At 41.4% G+C, this 10,861-nt stretch overlaps 1 long non-coding RNA gene across 1 annotated transcript; it reads right to left on the bottom strand.

Annotated features, from left to right (window-relative positions):
* Positions 1-1,025: 1,025 nt before the first annotated feature.
* LOC115086829 lies at positions 1,026-7,313 on the bottom strand. Its single transcript, XR_003855342.1, has 3 exons — positions 7,234-7,313; positions 3,304-3,617; positions 1,026-1,611 (listed from the first exon to the last, which is right to left on the bottom strand). It is a non-coding gene; the product is annotated as an uncharacterized LOC115086829 (long non-coding RNA).
* Positions 7,314-10,861: the final 3,548 nt, after the last annotated feature.

Genomic DNA, 10,861 nt, shown 5'->3' with positions numbered 1-10,861 from the left:
TCAAGGGGCCTTAGGGGACTTCAGTGAGGGGAGATGGTACATTGGAGTAGTCTTCACAGGACTCGGGAGAACTTCCCTCGGACCCATCTCCTCCAGAATAGAGATGCCAATCCCCACTGGAGGATCTGTTGTTTGCAGTTTTTGTGCCGGCTATGGCTGAGTCAATTCCTTTCCAGCTCATTACGGAGGAAGATGCTGGAGGTTCTCCAGTTTTGATGCCCCAAAGGAGGTCTTGGCTATCCCCATCCATGACATATTTAAGGAATTACTCCTCAGGATGTGGGAGCACCCCATATCAGTGGCTCTGGTGAACCGTAAGACGGACGCAGTATACATGGTTCAACCAGCCAAATGATTCTAGAGGCGCCATTTCACAAGAACATAAGAAAATGCCATACTGGGTCAGACCCAAGGGTCCAGCAAGCCCAGCATCCTGTTTCCAACAGTGGCCAATCCAGGCCACAAGAACCTGGCAAGTACCCAAAAACCAAGTCTATTCCATGTAACCATTGCTAATGGCAGTGGCTATTCTCTAAGTGAACTTAATAGCAGGTAATGGACCTCCTCCAAGAACTTATCCAATCCTTTTTTAAACACAGCCACACTAACTGCACTAACCACATTCTCCGGCAACAAATTCCAGAGTTTAATTGTGTGTTGAGTAAAAAAGAACTTTCTCCGATTAGTTTTAAATGTGCCCCATGCTAACTTCATGGAGTGCCCCCTAGTCTTTCTACTATCCGAAAGAGTAAATAACCGATTCACATCTACCCGTTCTAGACCTCTCATGATTTTAAACACCACTAGTCAGTAGTGGTGGAGTCTGTCCTCAAGAAAACCAAACTTTCCTGTATGCACGGTTCTGCGTCTCCAGGCCAGGAACACCAGCTATTGGATGCTGTAGGTAGGAAAGTGTACCAGGGAGTGATGTTTGCCCAGATTATCGCCTAACAACAAAACATTTATTATTCATTCATTATTTATTTATTTATTTATTTATTTTGCTTTATATACCAGTTTACATTCTAAAACAAATTACATTTGAAAACAATGTTACATCAAAATAAAAATAAAACATTCATAAAAGTATTCAAATCCAATATAAAATAACACAGCATCGGTAAAAGTAATCTAGCCACTTTCCTTGTCCTTCAAATTTACTTACTCCCCTTCATTATTTTGTTCTCCAAATGCAAGATTAAATAAATGTTTTAATTTCTTTTTAAAACTTGAAAAGATTGGCTCTAATCTCAGATCGCTTGGTAGCTCATTCCATATACAAGGGCCAGCCAAAGATAGAGCTTGTTCATGTACTTTATTTGTGTGCTAATTTTGGTGATGACACAATACACTCATAACCTCTGGAAGCAAGTTCAGGAGTTGGCCGACTGCCTCCCCCAACAGCAGCAGGAACCCTTCCTGGCAGTTGTCCAACAAGGCTTGGAGTGTGGCAAACATGAGGTATGTTCCACTTATGATGTGTTCAAAACAGCGCCTAGGGTGGTGGTGGCGGCAGGCATTGGGGCCCAGAGAATGGCATGGCTCAGAGCATCAGACCTCCTGCCAGAAGTCCAGGATAAGCTCACAGACCGGCCCTGTACTGGAGAGAACCTGTTTGGCGACAAAGTACGAGATGCTGTGGCTCAATTTGAAAGATCCTGATCAATTTGATTAATATATATATTTAGTTTGTAGGACAAACACTGAAGCAGCTCGTCAACCTAAAGACTACTCATTAGTGTAAGTCCCCTTTAATTTATTAGTTTTTAGACTCATATTTTTAATTTTTTTTTTAAAGGGTATTACTACAAACCCATCAAAATATAGGGTGAACGATAAACTTTTAAATTCCTTAAAGCTCCACAGGTATTTATAATTGCGTGAGCATTTATGAATTGAAACAGTACTTTTCTTTCAAAGAGTATGTAAAAGAGTACATACAATTATAAATACCTGTGGGACTTATGTACGCCGCAATGAAGTTCTAGGGGTCGTTCTACATAGCAGCGGACCCCCAGGACTCATCTGCCTCCCCAGCAAAGCCCCGCTACGGGATTTTGACTGGCTCTGAGGGAGCATAAGTCCTGTGATCATACTTTCAACATCAGGGTCCTCGGTCAGAGGTTGGCTACAATCCTTTCAGGACCAGTGGGTCCTGTCCATTATCCGTCGAGAGTATGTGTTAAACTGTGTCCCTGCAGACACCCCCCCCCCCTCGCCGTGGGGGTCAGACCCCACAGCAGGAAGTCCTTTGGACAGAGCTCTCTGTCCTTGTATTGGCGGGGGCCATGGAACCTGTCCTGCTACATCAACGGGACTGGGATTCTGCTCCAAATATTTCCTGATTACAAAGAAAACAGGGGGCTACATCCCATCTGAGAGCCTTGAACAAATTTCTGCAAAGAGAAAAGTTCAAGATGGCCTCACTGGGCACCCTGATTCCCCTCCTGCAAAGAGAGGACTGGCTTTGCTCCCTTAACGTAAAGGACACGTATGCCCACACAGGAATTTTTCCTGGACCCAGGCAGTATCTTCGATTCTTGATGGGCGACAATCACTTCCAATACAAGGTGTTGCCGTTCGGCCTTGCTTCAGGCCCCGGGTCTTCACCAAGTGCCTGGCAGTTGTGGGTGCACATCTCCGCTGCCTGGGGTGCATGTCTCTTCCCCTACTTGGATGATTGGCTGATCAAGAGCGCCACCCATGGATGGGTGCTTCGCTCTCTACACATAACCATTCAGGTGCTGGAATCCCTCGGGTTTGTCATCAACCACCCGAAATCCCATCTTAATCTGTTGAATCAGTTGGATTTTATAGGAGCCTGCCTGAATATAACCCAGGCTCGGGCCTTTCTTCCTTGTGACCGAGCGCTTGCTCTAGTGCATGGCTCCCAACCCTGTCCTGTGGACCCCCTAGCCAGTCGGGTTTTCAGGATATCCATATGAATATGCATGGGAGAATTTGCATGCACTGCCTCCATAACATGCAACTAATTCCTTAGTTTTGTGGCACAAAACCAACCATGAACTACTGTTCATGGTTGGTTTTGTGCCAATGGGAAGCTTTAAAGCCCTCTGGGAATAGGGAAATACCTACAGTACCTGAATGTAAACCGATGTGATATCTCAGATCGAATGTCTGTATATAAAAAATAACAAAATAAATGCTCTTGGGTACATAGAATCAATTCTTTATATAAAGGAAGGTTCCCTGCTGGCTCCATACAGTGTCCTTTTCTCCCTTTTCCAGTTCCTGCAACTGGGCCTGGGCAAACTTATCTTGCCGCAGGTTTCCACACATTACCTCCTTCAGGTCAGGATTCCTGGGTGAGAGGGTGATGTTCTCAAGTTGGAGGGATCTTCTGGTTTCACAGGTTCTTTTCTATCCCTGCAGGAGAGAGTATCTGCCTTGCTCTTCATGTAGTCTAGTTGGTATGTTAATTTGAAATCGAAACGAGAAAATAAATTAATGAACTTGCCTGGAATTCATGTTGCACATGGTCTTAAGGAATTCCTAATTTTTGTTGTTCGTGAAAACCTGGACTTGTTAGGCCCCTTCCAAGAGATGATGCCATTCCTCAAGGGCAGTTTTTATGGCATTATAGTTCTTCTCTGCAGCTGTAAGCTTACAAAAGTAGAAGGCATATGGATGAAGGAAGTCTTTTAGGTTCCCTTCTTTGAGATAATATAGCCCCAGCAGCTGCCCTGGATGCATCTGCCTCCAATTTAAACAATTACTGTTGGTCTAGGTATACCAGGATTGGGGCAGTCATAAAGGTCGCCTTCAGATGATCAAAAAGGTGTCCACAGATTGTTTGATCAGTATGGAGGGTTGCAGGCACATATAACAATTGATGGATATTTAGTTTCCATCTCTAATCATGTTAGAAGTCTAGGAGTTAATTTTGGTTCAGCTTTTATGATGGAAGCTTATAGTCAGCAGATTGACACAGTTGTAAGCCTTTGTGCTGTGATGTGGTTGATGCTGCCTAGCAGGCAAACCCACTAGGCCCTCACCTGGCTGACATGCCCTGGGCTGAGACTAAGCTGGACCTTCACCTATACCAGCCTCATTCCCTGCAGGTTGATCCAGGGGCTGGCAGGACTTAGGCAAATGTCCCACAGGGTGCTTAGAATAGGAAAGTCCAGAACTGGGCTAAGGTCAGGGCAGGCAACAATCAATACCAGTCTGCAAGCAGGAGAATGGACTGGGTCCATAGCAGGGATCTGTACCAGGAGGTCAGGCAAGGCAGGCTGGACGAGGCAATGCTGGGGCAAGGATTACAGGAACACTGGAGAACAATACGCACTGCTAAGAGCAGGAAGATCTGTAGCTGAGGCAGTGTGCTGGTATCGCGGCTGCGTTTAAATACCCAATCACATGACATCCTCTGAGAGCACCAGTGAAGAGTTCCCACTGCAGGGCCAAGAAGTACAGGCACACCTAAGGAGCCAAGGTGGAGAAAGCATGGTGGCTTTCGTATTACGAGCGGGTCACAGCGTCTGGTGGCGTCATCACCAGGTGCTGTTTTCAGGGCCTAGTGGGCCTGTGTGTGTTTGGTCGTGGGCCTCCTCACAACCAGCCAAAATTTACACAGATTTTGAGAAACTTATTTATAGTTAAAGTTTGCCAATTAAAAACTTTTTTTTGGCACTTCCAAGCTTTGCCTACAGTGGCTTTGGCCACTTTTGAATTCTATGGATTATTTAATGTAGTGGTCCCCCAACCCTGTCCTGAGGGCCCACCAGCCAGTCGGGTTTTCAGGAGATCCACAATGGAAGGTGCCTCTGGCAGATAGTCCAGCTACTTTCTTGTAATATTTTGGGGAGGGAGTTTTGAGCACTATGGCCCACTTGTGTTTTGGTGAGGTGGGGAGTAGGGTATTGGGCTTGCAGGTCTGCAAAGTTTTGTGGGTTTTTTTTTTCCTTTTTCCTGCTACTTAACCAGATACGTTTCAATGCTTACAGTTAAGGTTAAAATTATCCAGGTACACATTGCCAGATAACTTTAAACCTTATCAGATATATTCAAAGATAACTGATTAGGTTTGAAAGTTAATCTGGGTAACATTACACAGATAACTTTAGGTGAGTATATTTGGTGAGATGTTTATCCCACTGAATATCCCTGACAATTTATCCGGCTACCGTTATCCAATAAGTTGTCCATTCACTGCTTTACTGAATATTGTGGTCAATAGTTTCATTTTTAACTTCTCTTGCATAAGGTACTTGATTAAATACTTTTGATGACTAAGATGGTTTGGTTTCTTCTAATGTCTGTATTAGTAATTTCAATGAGCTTGAAAAATTCCATATTACGGGCATCATTAAAGTTCTTAATAGTATGAGTCCTACTATTTGTTTATAGGACCCTTGTTCCTCATAGTTGTTCAAAGAAATAAAATAATGGCTGGTTATTTATTATTGTTTCAGGATTTGCTACTCGCCCTGCTGAAAAAGATTGTACTTGGTCCAGTTGTTAAAAAGGCAAATTTAGACTTTAATTCTTGTGATAAGTAATATCCTATCTCACATATTCCCTTTTTTGAGCAAGTTATTAGGAAGATGGTAGCACAACAGGTGGTCTCCTTTACATTACAGGTTGAATTGTTTGAACTCTCAACAATTGGGCTTTAAAACTGGTAACGGAACTGAAGTCATAACTGGCCAAATGAACTGTTTTAAATGGGAAATTGACACGGGAAATTAAGATCTTTTTTTTTATCTTATTAGGTTTTGTTGTTACTTTTGACTCTAGATCACATTATTTCACTAGTCTCTGTACAAGACCAGGGAATAGGTAGCTTTCTCCTAAGTTGGTTTTTATGTTGTATTTACAAGGTAGAACCCATTGTGTTGTCTTCAAAGAAGCCACATTGTGTATGTGGGATGTTGGTTGGGGCTGCCACAAGGTTCCATTTTGTCACTGGTCTTTTTTAATATTTATTTGAAACTCCTGGCCGATGTTGTCATGTCCTTTGGGATTCATCTCGATATGTATGAGCAGATATCCAGTGTTACATCCCCTTAGGAACTGGTTTGTTAGATGTAAATTCCAAGCTATATAGTTGTCTTGTTGCTGTGATGAAATGGGCAAATCAAAATAAATTGATGTTAAATCTCCATAAATTTAAGCTTTGAGATAGAATTCAACAATATGGTATTATCCTGCCAAGCAAAAATAAGGAACCTTGGGCTAATATTGGAATTCTCTTAATCTGTGGAGGTGCATATTTCAATGGTAGGGAAGGATTCTTTTCTTTCACCTGAAGAAAATATATCAGTTTTCATAATTTCTGGATCGCTGAAGCCTTGAAATTCTCTTATGCTCTGATTATTTCAGTGCTAACTATTGTAATCCTACTTGTATTGGCTTACCTCTAATGATTATTAATAAACTGAAATTATTGCAGAATGCAGCTAGGATTTTAACCAATGCAAAATATGATCAGCACATTGTGCCAGTATTAAAAGAATTGTGCTGGCTTCCAGTATGCTTAACATTTTGGTATTAATTGAGTGGCCCAGATTATCTGAAGGATCATCTCTTTATGTACCTGCTAAACCTCTTAAGATCTACTAAGCAAGACCTGCCCAAAATTCCTTCTCACAGAGAAATTGTTTACCGATACCTGTAAAAGGTTTCCACAGTAGTAGCTACTGGATTGTTGAACTCTTTACTACAGGAGTTCTGTTTGTTAAAGGAACTTTTACCTTTAAAAAAAAAAAAACAAAAAAAAACTGGACCACAGGTACTTTTGCAACAGATCTTTTAGCTAAGATGATTTTGAAACATATTTATATTTAACTTTTAACCTGAAGTTTTTATTTTAGAGAAATGTTCATCTGTGATAGTTTTCAAATATTTCAGTTTGACTTGTTTATATCCATGCTGGGAATTTTGGTAGTTTTCAAGTTACTTTATTCTGTTTTGATAGTTTTCGATTATTATAACTTGGTTTCTGCCTTATAGTCCTCTGGATTTTTATTTATTATATTAACTAACGGATACCCAGTGAAATTCCCTGGCTGCCACTCCCCTGGAGCCCAGCCCACTCCAATACCCACTGCCCCAACCCAAACATAGCACATTTTGAGGCACCCCCGCCCCCCCCCCCCCCCAAGCCCAGAAAACTGACATCTTCCCCTCCCCACACTCCAACCCCCCCCCCATCACACATCACACACACTTTATACTCGTCATTTCTATCCCAGATATTTGTCATCTCACCCTCTGGTTCGATACCAGTCCTCAGCCTTCTGGCCAAAGCATTCCTCTCCTTCTCCTCTGACTCCCTCTGGTTGCCTGCCTCGTGACTTGCTATTCCAGGACACTGTTCTTTCAGTCTAGTAGCCCTGTTTTATCGGCAGTCACCATCTGCCATGGACTGTTTTCCTGGTTGCCTGTCTGCCTCTGGAACTTATCTTGGTCCCACAGCCATCATCCTCTTGCAGTTCGGGTGTGCATGCACTCGAACACATCTAATGGGCACACACTGATCTGAGAATACCTACTTAAATTCCACAGTGCACAGTACCCCAAAGGGTAATGCAGTGTGCATGCACACGTGCACACCCCTACCTGTCCCCAGAAGACACCATGTGGTGCATATGTTGATATTTATTATGCTGAATTGTGTTAACTTTTCATTGACTGATTTTGCGATGTAATGTGCCTTTTAATAGATTCTGTTCTCCACTTTGATCTATTGGGGATATAAAATAAGTTCAGTCGGAACACGTTCTGGGACACGCATACATAATCTACTTCACATAGCCTGAATTGGTTTAAATGTATTGAAAAATAACTATATTGCTTGGTGTGTAATTTATTTTTTCTTAGATTTAATGGTAGAACTAATGGGAGCCCGTTTTTTTTTCCCCCGATTGTAGTTAAGTGATACAAAGCCTCTCCAAGTGGGATCAGGTACTGGAACAGTGGACTCTTCAGGATCACCACTATCTATAAGTAACAAGGTCAAGAAACCAGCTTCTGAGAGCCCTAGAGACACTCTCTTAACACAGAAAAGTAGACGTTCCAAGAGTGGAAATAAATTACCTGAACAAATGGAAGATGAGAATTGTAATGTACAGTAGAAAACATTTCAAAGAGTTTCATGACATATCAAATATGTTTTATTTACTTACAGGTACAGAAAGGCTGCTTGCAATTTTAAACAAATTTAATGCTTTTAAAGTTTAATAGAAATGTTCTTTTGAACTATACAACCCAACATTTAAACATACTGTTGAAAACTTTGCTGGTCTATTACTTATTTTGTTTTTATATTTATGTAAATAGTTCAGTTTTTGTAGAAATTGCTAACACTGAATGTTACAGCTTTTCTGTCTTAAGTAGTATACTATACATATCACTGCTGATATTTTTATTCTGTTGAGATATTCTGTTAAACAAGAAATCTGAATGTTTAATCTAAATTAGAACAATAAAGTATTCTCATAAAATAAAGCTTAAACAGTTAGATGACTTCATATCATCGATGAGTCTAAAACATCTTGAAGTTTGCATCTGGCTCTGTCCCTAAAAATGAAATTTAGTTTTCTACAAAGCCGTGGATAAGAGTACACCAGAATCTAAAGTGTTGTTTCTACTTTATAAAAGTACTTAATTTGATACATCAGTTTATCAAGTTTAGACTACTTCAAACTATGCAAGCTTTGAGTAATTGTGATTGTATTTAGAGGATGCATGAAACTGGCTGGAAGTAGCAAGTGGATTGCACAAAGTTCTGGGACTATCCATATAATGACCAAATTGATTTTAATGAACTTTTCCAGCTGAAATATGCTGTGAATTTCAGCAACCAATTGGATCTGCTGGAAATTTCTTGTGGGTTTGAAGTTTGCACCAGATTTGATGAAAATCTGTGGATTATAGAATTCACAGCAGATTTTGTTGAACCCCACATTAGGTTTTTGCAAGGTTTGCCAGTAGAAATGCAATACATTTAATCTGCAGATCTAGTTCATCAGACTCAACCATACAGAAATCAGTGTGTGCAAAGATGTGCACATCTGTATTCACGGAGGACAAGCAGGATGGCAGTCCTCATATATGGATAACATCATCAGATGGAGCCTCAGCAAGGAAGTTTAACTCCTGCAGTTTCTGGAAGATTTAAGCATGCCTCATTGGGGCATTGGGCAACTCTTAACTACTCCCTTGCATCCCATATGGGGCCACTCAGTCCTCATCCTTTCTGCAGAGCCTGCATGTTGCAGTTGTCTTCAGCTGTGCTACAGTGTAAAACCCTATGTTTTGCTGGCTCCACTGCTTCACTCTCCTAGTACTTTAGGCAGGTTTTTCCATAGTTTCAAGTTTTTCTTTTTCATTGGCCACATGGTGTGTTGGTATTACTACATAAAGGTGGCTCTGGTTGTTTTTTTTTTAATTCCCATATTGAGTAATTTAAGTTTGTCTTGTTAATTTTTCACTCTATGCCCCAGAAAGTGAAAAAGGCAAGGGGGATTGACAGTGCAAAAAGTTTCTATATCAGGACTCCCTCATGATTGACAATGTCCCTTTGCTTGAGTGCCATGACCTCATGGGCTGTTTCCGATATGAGACCATGACCCCGAGAGGACATGATTTCTGACTAGAGAAGCTGTTTGGGGAAACTTTTTAGCCTGGCCCATTGACATCAGATGATAATATCACACAACAGAGAGATCACACAATCAATAATGTATAACCGTTTATTAAACATCACATTATGTGATTGTGTGATCTCTCTGTTGTGTGATATTATAAGTAAATCAGGGAGTATTTGTAATAGTTGCCCTCTGTATTAATTTACCATTGACATCAGAGGCATCAACATCAAGGAGCTGCACTGACTACTGATAGTGCATCAACATCAGGAAGACATCCATTCCCCCCCTGATATCGATCACCAAGAAGGCCTGAGAAAAACAGGTCATCTACCTCCTTCCAGCCAAGAAAGAGCAGGGTTCTGCTTCTTTGTTTCCAGTATTGCGGAGCTTCAATGACGTGCATTGATGAGGCAAATACAAAGAAGCATTGCCACCAGTATCTGTTGATGTGCAATACTGAAAGTAGGGGCATTCTGGCAGCAGTGTTGAATCCCCGGCCTAAAGCATTACGGTGGGGAAGAGAGCTAATCTTCCCCCCACCCAGCCCCGAGATCATATCAATCTCCAAGGATCAAGGTGTCAGCCACAATTCAGCTCTGATGTCCCAGGAAGATGTGGCATTCCCAGTCTGTACTGAGATTGGCAATTTTTGAGAGAGAACTGGATAGGAAAATTCAGGAGGACTTGGACATAAGATGCAGAAGTACTGGTGACCAGAATCTATGCAGACTGACATCCATCTCCTTCCGGAGAGACAGGATAGGACCTCAATACCAATTCCTGGAAGAATTGCTTATTTTGTTGGTATGTGGGTTTTTTGTTTTTTTTTTAACTATTTAATTTTAGTGCATGCTATTTTCCAATAATGCATACTAAATCCAAAGCCTTCCACTGCCTACTAAACGTCTCAAATTTAAAATAAAAAAGCCCTCACCGTGGACTTTGATATCCCCCTGAATCTCTCCATCCAGCATCTTACCCCCATCCTTGGTCCCCACCAGGGCAAACGTGATTCTCTGTCCCTCCTGCTCTGCCAGTGCTGTACTTCAAAATGGCACTGGACAGCCCTGGGGTGAATGAGGGTGTTGGAAAGTCTGGAGAGAGTTTTTCTTTTTTTTACATTTTTCAGAAATGTTTAGTTGGCAGGGCAGAGGGGCAGGTTTGTAAATGAAATAGTGAAAACATTTTGTTTTGTTAACGTTTCCTATTTTATTTTGTAAATATTTCCTGTGCTTTAAATAAAA

The sequence above is a fragment of the Rhinatrema bivittatum genome, chromosome 3 (assembly GCF_901001135.1).
Source record: "Rhinatrema bivittatum chromosome 3, aRhiBiv1.1, whole genome shotgun sequence".
In the NCBI taxonomy this organism is placed as follows: domain Eukaryota; kingdom Metazoa; phylum Chordata; class Amphibia; order Gymnophiona; family Rhinatrematidae; genus Rhinatrema; species Rhinatrema bivittatum.
This window is presented reverse-complemented; position numbering and strand designations above follow the sequence as displayed.